Below are 22,622 nucleotides of genomic sequence, written 5' to 3' on the forward strand. Positions count from 1 at the left end.
CTGGAGCCGAACCAAATGTTGTGGCGTCCCTGACATTAAGGGTGTTTTTGCTTCTGTATAGCCAAAAATCGGCGGCAAATCGCTTAAATTTTTTGCTCTTTGTCACGGAACTCTTCTGCCGTCCTCAGCATCACCTTCTGTAGCTCTAATGAATTCTTGTTTGTTTGTTACTGTTTGATTTTCTTCCCACAGAGGACTGATTTATTAATAGGAAGAGAACAAGCAATAAAGAATCCCTCCAGTTATTTAGCTTAGCTTGACTTCTTACTCTTCTTTGTTAGCTAAATTAAAAGCAATCCAAATCTACAGGAACCTTACTTCTAATTTGGAGAGCTGTAATTATTAGCAGCTATATTTACCACGACACTGTGTGAACTTGTAACCAGATTTCAAATGAGCGCATTATCAGCATGGGGAATAAAAGCAGCTGAATTCAGTTACGCGGTTTAACCCGCACTGTGTGGAGCCTCTTTTTCCCCTTTTCATGCCAAGAAAGTGTTTATTTACAATTTTGGTGGTGAGTTGACGTTCACTTTGCGTACACGACTGCAAAATACCTGAACAGAGCAGATCGCCCATCCCGGGATGTGCTGGGGCTGGGGTTCGGTGCCAAACACCAGGTTTAACCACCCTCACTATTGGCATTTGAAACCACCACACATTTACATTTTCCACCAATTCAGATTTAAACACTTAGTGATGCTGGTTGCTCACACCTTAAAGTCTTTTGACCTATGCAAAATTTGCAACTAGCAATATTTATTGCTTATTATTTCAACTCTGGACTTGTTAATTTTCCCTCTTTCGGCTGAAAATGCATCCACGTTTGGACAAGTTTAGTGTCAGTGTGCTGGCTCTTTTGCCACATGCTTGAAAACACCCGAGTTATCACTGTGAAGTGTCTTTTAGCTTCCTCGCAATGCTAGAAAAAAAACCTAAACGAATTTGTTTACGTGCCTAACGAGCATTATAGAACCCAAGAACCCACTGTGGTACACAACAGGAGTTCGAGTTGCCGCTGTACCTCTGTGCTGGATTTAACAAAACTCACAGCAAATAGCGGATGGAATGAGCCACTTGGAGTTTGTGCGTGGCTTATATATATATATGTGTGTGTACCATGCTATTTATGTTTTGATCTAGCATTGTTCCCCTTTAAAACGAGCCCAGCCGCAACCTGCCCGTCTTTGCAGAACAAGGGGAGCCTGTAGACCCGAGTTCCCCTTCGTTTCCAGCGCCGTACGTCTCTGAACGACAGCGGATTCATCCCTGCGCTGGAGACTTGCCAGAAGTTTCTCATCTCGCTGTCTGTGGGCTGCTCGCTCCCGCTCTGCCTCTCTCTCTCTCTCTCTCTTTTTTTTCCTTTGAGGTTTTTCTGATGCCTATAGAGTGAGCTCAACTCAAAGGTTTGCAGCTCCGCTCTCAGCTGCTGTTCTGTTGGAGCCAGCCTGGGCGCCGCTACAGCCTGCGAACCTCGCATCGCCGCCTTGTTTCCCTGCAGGTGACTCGGAAACTTCACAATGCGGCTGGTAACGTATCGCATTTTCTAAATAAATACTTCAGCGTTCCCCTTGTCGGCTTTCGGGTAAAGGGCTTGCTTAGAACTAATTAAATGAGGGGATGTCGGGGGGTGGCGGATGCCTACTGGGACATGGATGCTGTTTGTTTTACTCGCCAGCCGGAGATGTACAGGCAGATTTTTCTCAAGGAATCTTAAATCAGGCAGCACTTTCCCCTATAGATAAGGAGGCTTGAACAGATACAGATTAGCAGATGCAATTCCTAATGTGCAGAGAGCTGCAGCAAGTTTATTAGGGAAACAGAAATTTAAGGCTGTGTTGTGTTGCAGGCTCAGAAAGGGGAGAATCGTCTTTGCATGCTAACAATTTAAAACAGTGTTTGAAAAAGATGCCTGAGGATTCGGAGGGCTCTGCTGAGCAGCGCTTGTGCTGCTGTGGCAGAATTTATCCAGGTTTAACTGCCTTTTTTCTTTTTGCTCTGCAATTATTGGGGAAAAACAAAACCCCAAGGTCCGGTTGGTGGGGTAACCCCCCGGGGTTTTTCAGCTCCGGTATTCAGCAGGCGTTCCAGCTCCTCGCAGCGCCAGCCCTTGAATAGGCGGCAGATCAATGTGGGGCTCCTGCAGCCAAGAGTTCAGCTGTTTGTCAACACGGCAAATCTGCGGCTCCTGTCGGGTGCGGCGCCGGCAGCTCGCTGGAATCCTATGAAGTCATCCAGGAAACGCTGCGGGGACCAATCCCGGCGCTGGGAATGGGCAGAGGAATTAAGTAATTCATCTCAGATTGATGTTTTTTGCTTTTTCTTGGCATTCCTAATGTAGTAGTTGTAACAGGCAGAGGTTGAGTTTGGAGGGACCGGTTGTTTTGGCGTCAAAGTCCTTTAAGAGCGAATTCCGTCTGTGTTCCTTTAGCGAGACTTCCCTCAAGACAAGCTTACGCAGTGTGTTATCTCTACACTGTACATCATCTCGGTGCGGCGCTGAAAGAGCCCACGAGGCTTTTTCACCTTCTCCTGCTTACAAACAGAGTTTGTAAGCACACATCGTTACTGACCCATCCGTCAGCCGGCCAGGTATCCAAATGACGCTACATAAACACCACGGGGTCATAAATAAAACGAGGCGCTATTAACTCTGAAGAGACGGAGCGGACTAAGGTGCTTCTGAGACACCACCTGGGAGTTGAAGGTGGTGCTGAGCAGCAGCTCAGGCGTTTCACGGTGAGGATCCATCCTGCACAGGCGGTTCTCACCGCGTTCAACGAGGAGGAAGGAGCTTTGGCGCGTTGGTATCGATGTATCTGACACGGCACAGGAAATCTGGCTCTTACTTCTAGCGTGGGTGGATGTAAATAACTAAATATTGAGTTATCATTTCCACAAAGCTAAAATTAAGCTGAGCTTTTATGTTTTCCAGGGCAACTTGTCAGACAGTGTAAACTAATTTGCTAAATTGCACAGGAAAAAAAAGAGTGCGTTAGGAGTATCTAATTTACCCAGAGCTGAATGTATTTTGATTCCCTTTATTGCCTGCTTCAAGTTTTCAGCTTTCCAGAAGGCTGGATAAGCTCTATAGGTGGTCTTGTAAATAAAAAAGAATACATCAAGATCTTACCTTAGCAGTAAGATGCTGGGATTCCTTTAATATTCACGGTGCAGCCCTGGAAAGCCTCGTGCATTGTGTCAGATACTCTTCTCACCTGCTTGTGCTCTGCATTTCAAAGCACAGATACAGGATGAGACCTTCACTTGCTTTAAACCTCTGGCCTCTCAAAACTCTAATTCTATGTTACTTAAGGGTCCTGCAGGTTCTTGCTCGTGCATTTGTGGACTCGTGCAATCTCAGCAAAACCAAGGAGCCCATTTATACGCCCAAGGGCTAGATCATGTGTTTTGTGTTTAAAACCTTGTGTGGACCTGAAATACAGAAGTGAGATCAAATGCAAGGAAAACGTTTGCGCTTACAGTGATTTCTCTGGATGCCAAAGAAAATACAGTAATAAATGCCAGTGTTTGTTAGGATGCCCTGAAGGGAAGTCTTATTGTTTCAGAATACCTGTAACTGTTATACATGCTTGTAGCTGTAGTTAAGCTTCACTGTAAAACCGATATTTAACACTTTTTACGTCTGAAAAGCCTGCGTTGTAGCATCCTGGAGCATTAGGTGGACAGGAGAAGTGCAGCCTCCAGATGTTGTCCCAGGTCACTGTGCTGTCCACTGAGCAATGGGGCTGTCACCCGAGTTCAAATACCCCGGTGACAGGTTGGATAAGTAAATACAGCGAGTGAAATCACCCGCAGCAATGCCAGAGGTAATGTGAAAACCCGCGTGAAACAATCACGTCATCAGGAGTTGGGTTCGGGGACAGATGGAGTCACCTCCGCTCGTCCTGGATTCCGCACATCGTAGATGCGGAGGGATTTTCATTGAGCAAAGTCAGATCCTTCAAAGTGTATATAATGTGTTTTTGAGAAAAATAACAGTGTTTGGGAAAATATCTACTAGGCAAAAGTCAAGATCTGGTCTCTTCTTCAACATCTCTATAAGAATGGGAGAGTCAATTGAACTTAGACAATACTTCATTTACAGGAATATCAAATAAGTGGAGATAGACGTGGCCTAAAATTGTCCTGAGGAAAACCGTGAGCAGTGATAAATCGGTGTTGGTAGGACCAGGATAATGCGACATGGTTTGCAGGTAGGCACTGCAATGAGCCATTAAACTGGACTAAACAATCCAGACTGAGCTGTTGGGAGACAGACAGAAGCTCCCAAGCCATGCAAGTGGGGGCATTTCCCAGAGCTGGCTCCTGGGACATTGCTAAAAGTGAAATACATATAATTCAGCTAAATAGGAAAGGATTGGGAACATAAACCACTCACCAGCCTGCAACTCTGTAGTTTTCAAGGAAGGGAATGGCAAGGAATTATTTATTATGGCAGGAAGAGATGTAACGGATAAGATGACAAAGGCACAGTTATGCTGAATGTAGGAAAATTTTCCTGGTGTAGGGGCTTTTTTATAGTATGCAGAGTAACCTCTACACGGAGGTAAATGAAATTTTACTGCTTAAGCACTGAAAAAGATCTGTAACAAGCTTTGTGCCCAAATAAATATGGCACATATTGGATCAGGCAACTGGATTCTTATTTTGTTTTTAATCTCTGTTACCATTCTGTGGCAAAAGAAATTCGTAGTAAAACTTGAAGTTATTTCCAGAATCCAACGAGGTGTTTAAATAGGGCTATTAAATTACAAGTGTTTAAAACACCTATAAAATATAGGTGTTCAACAAGACTATTAAATGCAAAGTGTAGCTGAGGCGCATTTCAACATCAGCAATGCCGTTCAACCTTTCTGGCAAGAAATTAGAACAATGAAACCGGGAGAACACGGTGAACTTCTCCAGTAATTCGTGCCCGGGACTGAGAATGTTGTATCCGATGCTCTGTGCAAGCCAGCTGGACGTGGCAATTGGTGTAATCAAGCCACCGTGCCCAATTTTAACCGACATATAGCTGAAACCAGCAAAGCTGCTTTAATGCAAAGGCGTTTATGGCAAAGTGCTCCCGAGCCCTTTGCCTCTCGCAGGGGCGGCTGCCACTCACTCTATGGAATTACCCCAAAGTACTTGTAAAACCACTTTGTATTCTCGGTACAATTTACAGCGGCACGAACCCGCCGCTCCCACCAGCCAGAGGGTTTTGCTGAACTTTTCCCCTTCCCACCCAGACGAAAAGCGCAGGAGCAAGGAGAAATTAAATGTCTTGGTGCTCTCCAAGCATGTTTCCCTGCTGGGAGGTTTAGTTTTTGCAGCGATTCTGAGGTTTTGTAAAACGTTCATCTCAGTGCATTGAGCTAAAGCCAAGAGAGGGCTCTGCTGCAGGGTTTGCTGTTGTAATTACTCTTATTTGCTGCACCTGAAATAGCTGTAATTAGCCCCAGCTTGGCTGGATGAGGGTATTGGAAGCCTATTAGCCAGGTGCTGGTATTTCCCCCCTGTTCCTGTTCCCGTCCCTGCCTGGTCCCTCTGGTCAGAGCCTCCCAGAGCAGGGAGAGGACACGTTTGCTTTTCCATCACTGGATTTTAGACCCATCTTGTACTGTCTGTTCTGCTGTTGTGCTTGAGTGATGCTGGAGATAAACAGGTAAGAGTGATATTATTCCTCTTCTGTTCCTGGAAGGGCTGGGGGTGCGAGTGCTCTGCCTGCTTGCGGGAGAGGGATCTGCTCTGGCTGTTGAGCTTTGCTCTTTAAAAGAAGGAATCTTAAAGCATGTCGGAGGGGGGAAATGTGAAAGTTGTCATGTAGAAATGCCCTGTGGGTTCTGGAGGGAGATGACGGCTGTTCTCGGGTGTTCCCTGCCCGTGCTGGTCCCACACGGGTCCGCTTTGCTGCTGTGTTTGTCCTTGGCTCTCTGGAGAGCAGAATGTGGTGGGAATGGGAAAGTCTGTTGAGATGCTGTTGGGCAGAACCTGCTTTGCCGAGCCAGTTACAACCATATTGTCTGTGCAGAGCTGCTGTGACTCCCTGTGCTGGATGTTGTGACTGTGACCTCCACAGCGCCCGCAGCTGGTGCCTTTGCTTTGATGAGATGTTGGTGGGATGTGCCTGGCCTGGCCTTGGTTGTGTTGCTGCTTCCAAATGCCATGACTGTGTCTAAACACATTTTCCTATGAGGGAATGGGTTGTATTTTATCATGTTGTTCATATGGTGTGTTTGTCTCTCTGAAGAACACAATGTCATATTTTCTTTGGAGATGGATATTTGTTCAACTCCAGGTTTGAGATGAAGGAGGTTTCCCGGATCACAAACTTGGGGAAAACTAAAAAGAATAGCCCTTTGTTCTTGCTCTCCATGTGCTACGGCCTCATGAAAGGGGCTCCCAGGGCCTCCTGGGCAGAGGTGGGACCTGGGGAGATCCCACCACAGGTCATCCCAATAGAGCAAGACCCACCAGGGCTGGGCTGTGATCAGAGCTGGAAAGGACCAGGGCTTTAGTGAGGATGGGGCAGAAAAACTCTTCTTTGTCTAGAATCTGTAGAATTTGGGTACCTGGAGATATTGCAATACCTGTTTGGTTCTATTGTAGTGGAAAATCCATGGTGCTGGTGTTTCCAAACCATGGGTGAATCAGAAATCTGGGTTTTTTAAAGAGTCCGCTGTTACAGATGGGTGAGATGGGGTGCAGGTGTGAATCGTCATCTGCAGCCCTGGGCTGGGGCTGGAAAGTTGGTGTTGGTGATGGGTGGCCAGGTTTTGGCTGTGCCGGATCCTCCTGCCGAGGGACTGTGCTGGTGGCAGCGTCGTGGTGTCCCCGTTAGACCATCTCGTGGTGTTCTGCCCCGAGCCAGGGTCACCTGGGTCACACATCTGGAGCGCCAGCTGTTTTTCCCATCCCGTATCTCCCTTTGGCACCTGCTGTTCGCTGTCTCGGCTCCCGAAACTTGGCGACTGTTTCCAGGAGCATCAGCTGGTGGAATGAAGGAAATCAGCTCTGTGCACAAACCTGCTCTCTCCTGCAAGAGGGAAAACAAGCTGGGAGGTTGAAACAGGTGGTGTTGTTCCCTCTGTAGTTTCAGGGCAAAATATATTTCATTTCCCGTGCTAAAGATCCATTGGGCGATGCTGTGGAAGAGCTGCAGGGGTTACCTGCCACCAGTTTAATTGCAGATAAATACTGTTTGTGAGCTGCTCCACAGTAATGTTTGAGTGAGCTGTGGTATGGTATGGCACTGTAAAGCTTGATAATAATTTTTAATAATCTTTAGACACTCTTTCGAGTGATGCCCTCCATGGAGTATTAGTCCTTGCCCTTCAAAGCTCTGGTTTTCTTGCTGGATGAATTGTACAGTAGCCTCTCTCTGTTTCCAGGGGCTCACAATCCAGTTTTCCTAGTCCAGAGGTGGCAAGGACTGGGTGTCTCCTGTCCAGAGCACATCTGGTTGCAGCTGCTTGGGACAGAAGCTTTTGGCTACAGAAAATATAAGTTATTCCTGGGCCGCCAGGAGCGTTTTGAGAAGCTCCTAAGGAAAAAGTAAATCAATTTGCAAAGAACTGAAAGATATTTCATTTTCTTTTCTATTTTACCAAGAATAAAACCTAACAGACTGCTTTGTAGGCTTTTCTGCACAAGCTTTGTTTAAAGAACAGAAGCATCTTTGCACAATGCTGGAATACGTCACTAAAAGCGCTTTCCTGCGCCTTACAGCTCTGCTCGCTCTGAGGATGATCAGAAATGAGGAAAATCCTTTTGGAGTGACTTGTTTCCACAAGTTCCACCGCACATGCTGCTGCGTGAGTCCTAACTCCGGTGTGTTAATTTAATGCATCTTGCTTATTCTGGATGAGCATGAAACAAATGAGGGCACGTTAACATCCAGCGCAGCCCTGCCTCGGTTCCTCTGGCACAGGTCCCGCCGTCCATTTCTGCAGCGCCGGAGGCAGCTGAGCTTGATCTTTCTTTTGCCATCCTGGGCATCATCCCAGAAACATTAGGCCTGGAAGAGTTTCAGCAGGAATGGCTGGTGGTTGCACTCGCCACCTGCCAGGAACGCCGGCCGCACCGCCACGAATGGTCTGACGGGCTGAGTTCATGGCCGTTTGGAAATGGGTTATTCCCCAGAGCAAAGCAAACCCAACACATGTTGTGTTTCCTTTTAAGACCCATCTTAATAGTCTGTTTTCTTGCTCTTGGTAGGCCAGTCTTGAATAAGCCAACACTTCTGTGTTGATTCTCGAGTGCTGGTCGGACACTGGTGCTGCAGGACGAGCTCAGGGGCCTTTCCCAGGTCCCTGGTTGACCCATCTCTGCTGGTGTGATGTGATGTGGCCAGATCTACCAACAGCCCACACTGTGTAATATAAGATACTACAGGCTTTTGTATTTAAACCAGGGAATAAATGACCTTTGAAAGCATGAGGGGAAAAAAAAAAAGCCAGCTCAACAGGGCATCGCAACCTATAAAACAGCAAAGGGTGACCAAGGATGGTGTTGGTGGGTTTGTTCCCATTGCTGACCTGATGGTACTGACACGGGTGGGTCGCGGTGAATGTGCCTTTATCACCGGCTCTAGGGCTTCTCCTTTCTGCCTTGTTTCCACATCCTTCTCGGGCATGGAGCTGCAGCTGCAAAGGTCGCCAGACGACAGATGCTGCAAGTCAGTGTTATTATCCTTGGAAGAAAATTGCATCACTTAATCTAATTACCAAATGGCATTTCTCCTCTGAAAAATTACATACCTGGGCTCTCTAGGAACACGGAGTGCACAGCTCTGAAAGCAAAGCTGTTCCTAAGGCTTTCTGAGCGATGGGATTTAGTTAACCTGCTTCTTAAAGCACAATTAAGTGGAGCTGAATAACGGCTGTACAGGAATGACCTTTCCTCAAAAAAATATCCAGTCTTTGTGCATTTGTTATTTGACTGAGAAGGTTTGTGCAGCAGTCGGCATGTGTTTAGTGCTCAAAATGCTCCTGAAGTCCAAAGGGTGCGCTCCTCTCTGTTCTTCATTTTGTCTTGGGAGGGTTAGCATGGCTAAGAGAACGGCTGAACGGGTTGCTGCCCTTTCTTTTCTTCCCAGAAATTCATATTTTACTCTAGATAAATTATTGCATAAGCCTGGATGTTAACAGAGGTGGTACAAGCCAGTAAAGGTTTGGTCTTGTTTCTGAGTAACTTTGTTGTTTTAAAGCCAGACGCAAAATTCTTAATTGATCTCTTTCCTGTGGCGCTTCCACATCCTTCGTTAATAAACCAAAACTCCTCTAATTGGTACAAGGGAGCAAGTTCTGGAATGTTGTGGGCACAAATGTGACCTCAGCTCCGATTTCTCAAGGCAGTGAGTTGTCTGTGAGTCTCCAGCGTGAACCCCAAGGGCAGGTTTTGGTGTCACTTTGTGCCATCAGAAAAACTACCGGAACAGCAAAACCCAAAAAGGGAAAATTGGTGAAAATCACACTTTGCAGAGATTTTTGCGTCAGATCTGCTGGCAGGGTCAGGTGAGACATCGTTGATGCGTCGCTATTAACAAGAGTTTGCTTTTCATTTTCCAGCTCTGCATTTCGCAGACATATTCTTGCTTCGTGTTTTTAATGAAAAATGTATTTCTGGCCTTGTATGTTTGCAGAGGAGAGCTTACGAATGGGAACCCGAAGGCTCAAAAACCCAAAGGCAAATAACGCACCGATATTTAAAACTGTTTAGAGTCGCCCTTTTCTAATTGAGTTTCGTGACATTTGGTGTTTCAGTCTATGGATTTTGAACGCTAATACAGAGCTTTTGGAATATCTTGCAAATTACTAAAACCGGATCAGGTTTTATAGGGTATAAAACCTGTTTTGAGATATTTCCTCCCATCCCATTAATTACTTGGAAATTGTTTAAGGAAAGAAGAAATAGAAAGTAAAATTGAGACTTTTGATGGCAGTTTTTCTCTATTTTTATCTTTCTCTGCACTTTTTATCTCCTTCCCATTCCAAGGCTTTCATGCAGTGATAAAATGGAATAGATGGATAAAATGGAATAGATGGTACGTTTATTTTTAACCATTACTTGATTGTCTAACCATCCAGATTTACCAGCCATTATGTGCATTATACTGGCAATAGGCAATACCTATATTGTTGACCTATAGTCGCTGGGATGTGCTGGAGGGTTTATGAGGATGGTTCCTCCGTCTTCACATCTTGTACCCTTGCTGCTTATCTATTTTGTTTCTATACCAACAATACAAGTAATACTATGGAGCTCTGTGAGGCTCTTTGCAAGCTGTGAAAGTTTTGCTCATTTTATTCCCAAATGCTGTGCATATAAATCCTGATATTCAAGCAGCGAATTCATTTACATGCTATGTATAGCTCGGCTACCCCTCAACTACTGCTGTTTTGTCCCCGTTTCAGAATATTATTTACATTTATTAAGAAATAGTTGAACAACATTTGTCTTGAGTTACTCTATTTAAGAAATCCAATGTAAACCAGCTGTTTTCAGAAATACATAGACACTTCAGCTGAGTTTCCTATTCATACTTTAAACAGTTTCAGTTAACCTGTTTTTAAAGTATTCAAGTGTTTTAGATGCTCATAACTGAAAAAATGAGCAGGTTTTTAAGCAAGCTTTGTGTAAGAGGATCTCTGCATCTCCTGCAGAAATAAACCATTGCAGGGTGAAAGTCGTTTTTAGGTGGTTCTGGGAACGTGCTTGGTGGCAAATAGTCTTGATTCTGGTGAAAGGTTACAGGATTTTAGGCGTATCTTAAAGAATTTCTTTTCCTTGAGCAAAAGCTCATTGCACAAAGGTAATTTGGAACCGGCAGCACTCCGAGGTGAGCTAAACTTTTGATTTATATGGAAACACAAGTGGCAGAGCAATAGTAAAAATGGAAAAATGGGCTGATTCCAATGAGGTGAAGTTCAACAAGGCCAAGAGCCGAGTGCTGCACTTTGGCCACAACACCCCCCTGCAGCGCTCCAGGCTGGCACAGAGTGGCTGGAGAGCAGCCAGGCAGAAAGGGACCTGGGGGGACTAATGGACAGGAAGCTCAACATGAGCCACCAGTGTGCCCAGGTGGCCAAGAAGGCCAATGGTAGCCTGTCCTGTATCCAAACCAGCGTGGTCAGCAGGACAAGGGAAGTGATCCTTCCCCTGTGCTCTGCATTGGGGAGGCCACACCGGGAGTGTTGTGTTCAGTTCTGGGCCCCTCAGCTCAGGAAAGAGATTGAAGTGCTGGAGCAGGTCCAGAGAAGAGCAACAAGACTGGGGAAGGGACTGGAACACAAGCCCTATGGGGAGAGGCTGAGGCAGCTGGGCTTGTTTAGTCTGGAGAAGAGGAGGCTTAGAGCTGAGCTCAGCACTCTCTAGAACTACCTGAAGGGCAGTTCTAGCCAGGTGGGGATTGGGCTCTTCTCCCAGACAGTCAGCAATAGGACAAGGGGCCATGGGCTTCAACTCTGCCAGGGGACATTTAGACTGGAGATTAGAAAGCAATTCTGTGCAGAGAGAGTGGTCAGGCATTGGAATGGCTGCCCAGGGAGGTGCTGGACTCACCGGCCCTGGAGGTTTTTAAACTGAGATTGGACATGGCACTTGGTGCCATGATCTAGTCAATGGGCTGGAGTTGGACCAAGGTGATGATCTCTGAGGTCTTTTCCAACCCAGTCCATTCTGTGATTCTGTGTGATTCTGAATTTCCTACCTTAGGACGCACCTTCCCTGCTCGTTCTCTTTCTCACCATATAAACTGAAATACTGAAACCCCTTAATGCTGCTGGCCCTATGGAACCTGCATCTGTACTGGACTTAAACTATTCACTTATAGAGCTGACACAGGGCTTTGCTTTATGTGGGAAACACGTGTTGTCGTTGCTGTAGGGTCCATACATTGCTCATCTGGATTTGTGCATGTGATACACAAGGTATTTGGAATATCACCGTATTTTTACTGTGTGAGAGGGGGCAGGGAAAAAAATAATCCTCAAACTCAAATGAGCAACAGGAGCCTGAAGGCTCGTTCTCTCTGTTCTCCTTGAAAGTAATGTTCTCATTAACGTTAATGCTGATTTTTCTGTTAACCTCACCAGGAGCAGGCTGAGGCAAATGCCGAGAGCTTTTGAAATTTCCTTCTGTGTGTTTTAATATATTACTAAGAAAGATCTTGGTGTCACCAGAAACTTTTTTCTTGCTCTTAGGGTTTTGGATTTACTACAAAAATTGTCATTAATCACACAGCAGCTGAGGCTTCATCTCACTTTCTAACAGACATGTATCAATATCTGGTCAAGCTGGCGTGTTCTGTTCTTATCCCACAAGAAGAGGCGGAAGGTGCTTCTTATACTGGGCTTGTCTCTCCAGTAAGGATGTCTTACTGGTTTTGTATACCAAGTGGGATTTTGCCCTTCATGTCCTGCAGGTGATTTTTCCACCATAATCCAAATATGTAGTTAAAAATAATAATCTGCTGTGTTACTGTGTTTGGATGCTCTGTGGGATTTTTGTGTCTTCTCCTGGTGTGATGGGCAGGAAAACCTGGCTGGGTGAGAAGTGGCGCTTCTGTCTAGGTCATTATGTTAGAATCAGTGGACCTTTTGGAGCCCTTGCTTGGACTGGGGGAGGATTTTGGGTTTCCCATCACAACAAAAGATCCTTGAGGCTGTAGCTTCCTATTCTACTAAGAACCTAGGGAATGTACCGTTCTGTTTTTCTAAGTTAATGCGTAGCTAGGTGCCTAAATTTTAGGGTAATATTTAAATAGTCTACCGTGTTTTTCCCCTCCCCAAAACATTTGGAGCCGATGGGGTGTTTTCCATTGGACGGCAATGCTGTCGTGGTGCTTATTGATCAGATACGTGGGCAGCAGTGTGATCGCTTTGAAACCGTGATGGAAAATGTCCCCTCGCCAAAGAAGAGACTCAAAGTCTGGCTGGAATTGCTGGTGGGTTTTAGGCTCAGCCCAGGGCTGGCCGTGGGTGTAGAAGCCCCTCTCGGGTTTTTGGGAAGCATTTCAGCAACCCATTAGGTTTGTGTGAGGCTCCTCATCCCAATGGTCTCACCAAAATGGGATTTGCTCATTCATAAAAATAAAAATACAAACTGGGTCAAATTAAACCAGAGTGTTAAAAGTGAAATATATATCCCAGGAGAAATGATTGATCATAATTATCCATTGAAAGCATTGCTGCTAATTGAAAATAATTGTCAGTGGAGACCTTAGTTAAACACAGAATCACAGGAAGCACGTGGCCATAAAATGCAACTAATTTTCAAGTGATTGTGACTTTAGGCAAACTTATCTTTTCATGAAGTCTGAAAGGAAGGTAACATCATCTCTCCCTTAGCATGGAGAGCGCCAGCAAATTAATGCCACTGAAGCAGAGAATTTAATAGCTGTTCTGCAAATTAGAAGCTGCTCTCTCCTTAGGTTTATGATTTGAAGTAACGTTCCTGAGTGAAGTGTTGTAATTAAAAGTAAACCAGAGGCCTGAGGATGATGGATGTGACCCGCGGCGCTCGCACGCTGAGAAGCCCGTGTGGTTTTTCCCCAGCAGAAGGTAGACGGGAGATTCATCATCAGGACGGCAAACGCAGCCAGGCAGGGGTGGGGGAAGCAATTACACGGAGACCTGTCACTGTGAGAAGCCTATGAATATTCTTAACGCAAATTTTAATTTAAAATATTGGTTTAATTGTCTGTCGGGGAACTTCACGAGCCCGACGATGGGTTGGGTGATGGATGCGCCCATCGGAGCAGGTCTTCTCCACGGGCAGATGAAGTGACCGAAGACACTGGGTACCAGTGGTGCCTGTCACACCACTAAAAATAACAGCATTAAGTAATTTAGCGTCTTATATTTATAATTGAGTCTGACTTATCCAGCGATCTCTGGCTGTGTAAATTGTATTGTACTAGAGGAGCTCAAACCAGGGGACAAGATTCACGGTCATTTGATGGGAAGAGAAGTCTGAAAGTGCTTTCTTCATACAGAAATTGAGAGCCATTAATTTAGACATAAATGTTTGAAGACATTGGCTTGCTAGGGGTGATAACATGTATAATAACAGCACTTTTCAAGTTTATTACTGTTTTCTGTACCACAGATGGCTGCAAATTGTAGGGCGCTCTTCTATTGTGTCTTTCCCCTCTGCCAAATTAACAAAAGAATGTTAGATCTTGGCTGGCCTTAATACAGTGCATATGTTAACGATGGAAATTGCCTCATTGCGCTGCTAAATTGATGGAAGGAAGATAGGATGTGGGGAAATGTGTGCGGTTTAGTTGGTACTGGGTATTATTTTGGGATGCAAACTTATGTTCCGCACATAGCGGGGCTCTCTGGAAGATGAACGCGTTTACACGTTGTATTTGCCAGCACGTTTCTGTTTTGAGTGCTTTCATGTTTCAGTTGCTACTGGGTGTATTTCAGGACAGAAACTTATGTCCAGTATAATTTGGAGCTCTCTAGAAGGTGAATAACTTCATATCAGGCAGTAGGTGTTTGTTGTGAGTGGTTGCGTCCCAATGGGCTCACTTGGGTCACATTTTGGAGATCCTGGTGGGATCTTTGCTCTTCTGGATGCTGAGCTGATGACGCGGGGTCTGAGCAGTCACACTCGCACCTGAGATCTCTAATTACACCCAAGTATTCTCCAGTTCTGCCTCCCCGCTCCAGCCCGTGTGCCCCAAATGAAGGAACAGCTTTGCTCTTGGTCTCTGCACCTCTGATTTGCTCCTTGAAATGGAAATCACTTCCATTTCTTCCCCAGACGAGACAATGAAGTGCCCTAGTGGTATTTTGATGAGCATTAGGAAAGACTAGAAAGAAAAGTAGCCATTCAGACCAAGGTTTAAAGTGTATGTGCAATGATGTTGGTTCCTTCACCCAACAAAGAAGAGAAAGCAAGTCGTATAGAACATTATTTGTAGAATAAAACAACTTTTTGTGGAATAATTTTAACTTAGATGGACCCCAGCCTATGGAATAAAGTGGAGGTGAGGAAGAGTTGGGTTTTGTAGGTAAAAAACCACCAGGAATGCACGAGGTGAGTATTTGGGTTAGACTGCTTTAATTCTGGCATTTAATGAGATGAGAAATTTTTATATAGCCATATACAGAAATGATTTTTTTGTAGGGTCTACCATATGTCCTGGAAATCTTCCCTTGTCAAACCAGTGGGAAACTGGATATTTGTATTTCTTTACGAATAGAGCTGCCTCTGCAAGTGGGAAATGTCTCCTGCTCTTCCCTCCCTGTGGTTTAAGGCAAGCAGAGGATGTGAGAGCATGGCGCTTTGCAATGGTTTAATCTCACTTTTGTGCAGCTCGAGTTGCTCTTGCTGAAAGTCTTAAATTATGTGGTTAGTGCTTCCTTTCTGCTCGTTTGAGGCTCAGTGGGAATAATTGCGTTGCCTTTGTCCGCAGTTTCTTGGAGAGTCAGCAACTGGGCTTGCTTGAAGCCCCAGTCCTCAGCAAAACACAGCCCTGGTGTTATTTATTCTGGTTCCAAGCTGTTCTGTCAGGTGCTGTGGGGCACAGAGGGGTGGGAGGACTCCAGAATGTTCGTGTCATATTGACTTGCTGATCACGTCAATGTTTTCACGTCTTTGCCCGCTCGTGTACGTACAGGTGCGTTGTGCAAATCCGAACAAGCGCCTTGGTCTTGCTGTAGGTCCCATCTGGATTGGGAACGTGATGATCTCCTGCAGACCCCAGTGGCTCTCGGAGATTTTCCTCGGCGTTTATTTTGAGCTGTAACAATATGTTCTGCCAAATAAAGACTGGCGCACTTATCAGAACTTGATATAAATAGGTTTCGATGACAAAATATTTGCAGGGAGGTGCAGAACGTTTTCTCAGTTAATAAATTGAGTTAAAAACGTTAAAGCTGTTTTGTTTAAATAATAAAGAACTGAACACATACTTTGTGTAGGAATGGTAAGGAAGAAGAAATTCACTGATAGTCTATTTGCTCGCAACACAACCTGCTTTGTTTTTTGCCTTGTGAGAAGATCCAAATGCGTAGCCAGCAGCTCTCCTTGACCTTCTCCCACCAGAGCAGCGGTCCAGCTAAGTCTGCTAATGGAGTTCACTTTCATACAGCAATGTTGCTGTTTGGAGCACATTCCGGTATGAGTTATAGCAGTGAAGAAATGTGATTTCTTTTTCTGATTCAGCTCTTGCACCTGCGGAGCTGCCCGGTCCTGCTCTCCAGGGCCGCCCGCATCCATCACCGGGGAGCCAGGAGAACAACCCGCGTGTTGCGATATAATTTATGCTCGTAAGCAGATTTAAATTATGTAAATTACTGTCTGCACTGAATCTGCCATCTGGAAAAAGTTATGCATACAACAATCTGTCGGGGCCACGCGAGGGACAGAGTATCATTGAAAAGGGAGACGGGCTGATGGAATAAAACCAACACGCTCTGGGAAAATTTATTCACCTGCTATAGTTCAGTGGTAAAGCTGCTCTTCTGTAATAGCCAGTTTAATTTAGTAGGACCAAAACAATTGTTTAAAGCTACTTTGGAGTTTGAAGATTTCCTTGTTATCAGGACCAGATAAATGCTGATTGGGATGCAAAGAAGGAAGAGGAGGGAAATCTGGGATCTGTCAGGGGAGGTGCAGAGGAGATGAGACCTGGCTTGGGAATTTGGGGGCAGAGGATGGGTTCTGCAGCCGTCCCACACACAGCATTTCTTGCAGTAAATGAGAATTGGAGGGATAAAATGCTACAGCTTTTACTGCCTCTCTAGCCATCCCGGTGTCTCTAAGGCTAGAGCAGACACGGCTGGTTTCTTCTTTTCCAAATCAAGAGCTCCTGTGACCTGGAGGAGTGCGAGTCTTGGCCTTGCAGCACCCAAAGACAGACACTTTCTGGGCAATACGTGTATTTATGAGCAGGTATTGCCTTGAGGCCCCAAGACCTCTGCAGAGCATGTTACAGAAATCAATGTTTGCCGGGGATAAGGGCTCCCAGGACTGCCTAGAAAGGCAGAGGTTTGTACTTCATACATAATGAAATAGTGAAGCCTCTTGGCTTTTCAACAAACCCACTTTTACATGTTTTAACTCAGCGACTCCTCCGTGCCTTTGGTTAAGGCAACAGCAGCCTCTCCGCGTGTCATTCATTACAAGAGCGGCACAGCGCGTGTATTGGTAATATTCTATAAAGCAGAGCAGTAATTACAGAATGCTTTGTCAAATTTTATTATCTGTTACCACAAAGTATTGTGTGCGCTATTACAGGAACTTATAGAGCATCCTTACTGACTGCACGCCTATTAACTCGGTAGGCACGGCGTTTAATTTAAAAAGATGGCAGTGGGAGCCTGTCAGCGCTGCTCCCATAAAGCGCACGGCGCCTTTGCTGCAATGCAGAAGGGAAACAAATGGTTCCCATTTAGACTTGGCGTCCTGTAACCCTACAGAGCTGACTTAACGTGATAAACTGTTGTCATTGAGTTGTATTCCCACAAGCCGTTACTACGGCCTATTTAAAAAGCCTAACGCGATCTCATGTATTTCTAATTATTTGCGAGATGAAGGGATAAACGCTTCACGGTGCTATTTTTTGCTTACCGTTCTCATAACTTGCAAAGCAGCTCTGAGCGCCTCGCGTTTTTCCTGTAGTGTTTATTAAACCTCTCTTTAATGAAATGGGTCAGCAATACTACGAGACGAGCTTTTTACCTTGGACTGAAAATTCGGTATTAATAACTTCAGGGAGCGGGTCGCTGGATGGTGAAGGCGCAGCGTCATTTTTTGAGACAATAATGAAACTGGATAATTAAATTGAAGATTACAGAGCTCTGAAGAGGAGACCCTCTGCAGCTCGGTGGTTTAGCAGAAAACGAGTTGGAAATAACGACAGCAGTAAGAGAATAAGTGAGCAGAAGCATTTGCTGATGGGTGTGGGGGGTCCTCTCTTTCTTTAAGCCATCTCCCCATCAAGGTTTGGGGGGCTGGTTTCTACCAGAGGTGTCTTTGCTCAGCCAGGGGTCTCGTTCTTCAGTGTTGGAATGGATAGGGGGAAATGCTGTGCGCTGTGTCAAACAGCAAATGAGACTAAGCCATCCAAACTGCTTTACGTCCTTAAAAATCTATTCCATGAAACCACACGGTGCTTTGGTGTAAAAAAGAGCATCCTGCTCTTCTGGCTGGGCCAGTCTCCGGGTTCTAGCTCGGTGGTGGTCCCGAATGTGTTTTCAAACCGCATGATACTTAAATAGAAGGATCTGCTGGGATCAAAGTGGAAAACCTTGTTCTTCGATGTGCAGCACAAAGCTCCTCCGTGGACGGGGCTGTTGCTCTGGGGTGCCTCACAAAGCCCACGCTGCCAATAGTTGGGTTTTGAGAACGCGCAACAGCCTGACGTGCGATGGCAAGAGGAGTAACGACTCCACCATAGATAAAATAACTATCGATTCAAGGTATTGTGCTGCTTCTCTGTCTGGTGAAATTAGAAAGGGAAAACATAAGATTTAAATAGAAATTCATTAACTTTCTGAACAGCTTTGACTGCCTCTGTGCTAAATTTAGTGATAATTAAGTTCTCGGTGCTTGTAAAAATGTGTTTCCTTCTCCTGGCGGCTCTTTCCCCATGGTCAGTCCTGCAGGAACACAAGTGATTCCCAGTATCGAGCAATAATTCATGTTATATCCTGGAGTATGGGGATTAGTCTGAAACAAATGATCTGAGTAAAACCACTCTTTTCGTTCGAGGGTTTGGGTTTCTTGAGTAGGCAAGAAAATCTCCTTTGTTTTCCTCTAAGTGCCCAACAGGAAAAACTTCTGGCTGTGGGGTTTGTAACAGAGATTCAAGTGTTTGTGTAGCTCCTCATATTCTGTTACGAAAGCAATAAATTAAAAAGAGCTCGTACCAATTTGGACAGGAACCTCAAGTGATGAGAGCCAGGCTTCCTTTTGCTATTTTGCTCTTAAAATGATACTTCAGCACTAAGCAAGTTTAGCAAAATGCTTCATCCCAGTTGCGGTTTCTTTGGTGTGGAGATGCGCTTGGCTCTGCTCATAGAGAAGCACATTTCTAATACCGAAGAAGGAGAATGATTTGTATAAATCTACCAGAGTCCTCTGAACAGCCAATTAATCTCATCTTTTTTCCGAATTAGCAGAATTAATGTTATTACTAAGACCACTTCTTCCTCATTCAGTTAATTTTTAATTTCCTAAAATATTCAGAGCTAGTATGCTACGTTAATGCATTATTTTACATAATTAATGCCTCCGTTATTTTACAGAACATCTCTCAGGTCTGAGACCCTTTCAAACGATGATCTCTGAGAGATTACATAGCATTATTGATCTGACCTTTCCTTCCATGGCCAAAGTTTATCCACTTGTAAAGAGTTTTCTGTAGAAGTAGCGATTTGACCTTTACTGCTTTCAGCATCCATGATAAATGGAGCAGATGAACACCCAGTGCCAGCATTTGCCTTTTTATTTTAAACCTGGATCTCCAGATTGTGACAGATATATCCTGTTAATACTGTGCTTTCCAGACATACAACCACAGCATTAAGGCAGCATCTTCAACTTAACATTTATATAACATTTCACTGTAGCTCCTGCCATACACACACACACAAACCGAATCTGTGGGGATGTGACTCTTGGTGACCGTTCGACCTTTTCTGCAGCTTTTCAGTCAATAAAGTTCACTCCTGTGACCTTATTGCAGCTCGGCAGAGGGTCTGTGGTGATACTGGTATTTCTTGCAATCCTGTAGCATCAAACTGAGCAAAAATGGGATTGTTTCACTTGTAGGCTCAGCTGTGAAAGCTCTTTGGTGTAATGGGCTGACTTTAAAAATGGAAGGCAGTCTAAAAGCACCTGGAAAAGAAGAGGTGTAATCAGGCAGGGTCTTTAGTGTGTGAGCCTAAGGGCTCTATCTTTTTGATGACAGAAAATTTTGAACTTCTGGTGAATGGAGTTTTTGTCCTTCCTGGCACTTAGATGGGGGGAAAATGCAGGTATTTAAAAGGAAGGGTTTTGCTGGGCTCTTTCTGGTGTTTCGTGTTCTGTCATATTCAGTGAACCCAAAGTCGGGGCCTGTGTGATGGTACCGGCCAGTGGGGAAAGGGCTTTTCTGGTCACTAATAGTTGGGTTTTCTTTCACCCGGAATAATTATTGCAGCACTTGTGTTTAGTGTGGATAACGGGTGGATATGGAGCTTTGTGGTTTTTTTTTTTTATTGTGTTTTTTAATGTATATTTTTTTAAAGCCATCCCAAATCTCAGCCATTGCATCTTGCCCAGCAAATGAAACAGTCCCAGCTGCACATCTCAAAGCAAACCCACGTAAATGTTCCCCGGACTCTCCAGCTTTGCTCAGTGTATCAAAGCCTTCAGTCTCCACTCACTGACCAGCCCGGCTTCTCCTAGAGCACTAATTAATAGGCTCATTAGTGGATACCGAGGCTACGTGTTCTGCCTGCCTGAATTACTAATGATCCTCAGGTGTCTTTCTGCCCGTCCCCATCACGCAGTGAAAGGAGTGGGAAGTATTGATAAGAATATATTAACGAGGGGGTGTATTTTTTGCCTTTGGCCGTTGCTCAGGGTACGTCCAGCACGGTTGCAGGTGCATCAAGGGCAGGTTTATTCCCAGCCCAGGATCCAAACGGGACCTATGGCTCAGGTCCAGACTCATGTCCTTGGAAAGGTGACAGACCTCGGTGTTCAAAGAATGGGCTGTTTTTACCTTTCCACCAGCTGGGGCTGCTTACTATGTGTAATTCTTTTGTTTGTGGACACTGTGATTTTTTTTATCTGATCTTGTGATGTCTGGGAGATGGGGACTTAATTTCCTGTCCTGTCGGATCTGTCTTTTAAAGCTTCCTAAGAACCTACGTTTTCAGGAAGCCACGAGTACGAAAAGGCCCCAGCTGCGCGTTTAATTTGCAACAACGCAGCCTCAAATTTCAAATGATGAGGGCAGAATTAACAAACTGAATCAAGCCGATATTGTATAATGCAGTCACTATAGACTGACCGTGTCTGCCTGAATTATGTGAAGACACTGCAGATCATGAAGTCACCTTTAGGTTTCACAGTAAGAAAATTCAGTGGACAAGATGGGATGCTGCCGAAGGGCAGCAGGTCCATAGGATGGGCTTTTTGGTCCCCGGGATGTCTCAGCTGGGGTTATTTGCTGTTAGGTTCTTGGCCGAGCAGCAACAAGTGCAGTTTTATCTCTTAGGAAAGCTGTAACCGGTTTAAAAACTTGACGTAGTTATAGTAGCATCAGACTCGGGTCTTCCACAAAGTCAGTTTGTTGGGGTTTTTGTTTTGTGACTCTCTACTGGCATCTCAAATACATGTGCCTATCTGTCTGCCTATCTGTCTGCCTATCTGTCTGCCTATCTGTCTGCCTCTAAAAGGGTGGTCCAATAGCAGTTTTCACTTATGCAGTATTGTAGAAACACAAGTGTTGAGGCTGGGATTTGTGCATCTACTTTCCAGGGTGGAGCAGCCCCAGAAATTACAAGCAACAAAACTTCGAGATGTTGAGCAAGCTCTGGGTCAGCTTGGCTAGAGAACACTGTTGGGAGCTGAGGAGGGGGCTCAGGAGGACCTGGAGACCTTGGATCAACAGATCAATTTTAGTTTGTGATTAACTTATCCTGACTCTTGTTTTTAGAGCGGCAAGTCTGCAAAAGTCAACCCAAAATTGCTCTGCAGACGACCCTATTTCCACTGCCCGTTAAGCATCAGTACGTTTGTATTTTTTTATTAAAAGCACATTAACAAAGGTTGATGTGAACATGAACCGTGCGTGTCTGAGGTTTGGGGATCCACATCCCCAAGCGGAATCTGCTTTGCACTAATGCCACAACTGCTGTGACTTGACAAGAGATGCTCTGGGGCTCCTCCAGCCCTGTCGTTTCAAAGCCTCCATGAATCCTGCCCCAAAAAAACCCAAAAACAAATATGCATGGAAACATCTGCAAGGACAGGAGGCGGCGGGAGGAATCGGGGCTTGCTAAGCATGCTGATTTGTGCAAAACGTGTTGAAATTTTCACTTGGATTTTCTTAGTACTGTGTACCTATAGAGCTAGAAAAATAGTTGCAGTACAAATACTAGTCTTTCTTGAGCCACTTTTTTTCCCTCTTTGTGTTTTCCGTGTGTGTTGACAAACAAATGGTAAATTGTTTGTTTTAATGAGAAAAAAGCTCTACCATAGCATCTTGCCATCTGATATAGCCTAAGCATGACTGGCACACCACGACCCTGACTTAGTAATGCCGGGCCTTAAATGATTTAAAACTCAATACCCTTGTCCATAGTGACATGTAGCAATGCCTATTAAAAAAATATAGGGGAAAAAAAGTCTGGATGTTTCCACATGGCCCGTGAATTTGTTCCTCTGAGCCCAAAGGCTGAAGAATCGCACTGCAAGACACCAAAAACTGATGGCACTTCAACTTCTACCTGCAAGATTAATCTCTAAATTAGTTTTTAAGTATTTGTTCTTATTTTCTTTCTGGCCTAATCTATTTGTGCAAGTTTGTTTTCTGATGGTAGAACTATAGGAAAAATGCAAATCCTTAGACAGCCTTTTAGGCTTCTGGAACAGTTTATTGCAGC

This window comes from Streptopelia decaocto (genome assembly GCF_964273445.1).
Source record: "Streptopelia decaocto genome assembly, chromosome: 6".
NCBI classification, from domain to species: Eukaryota; Metazoa; Chordata; class Aves; order Columbiformes; family Columbidae; genus Streptopelia; species Streptopelia decaocto.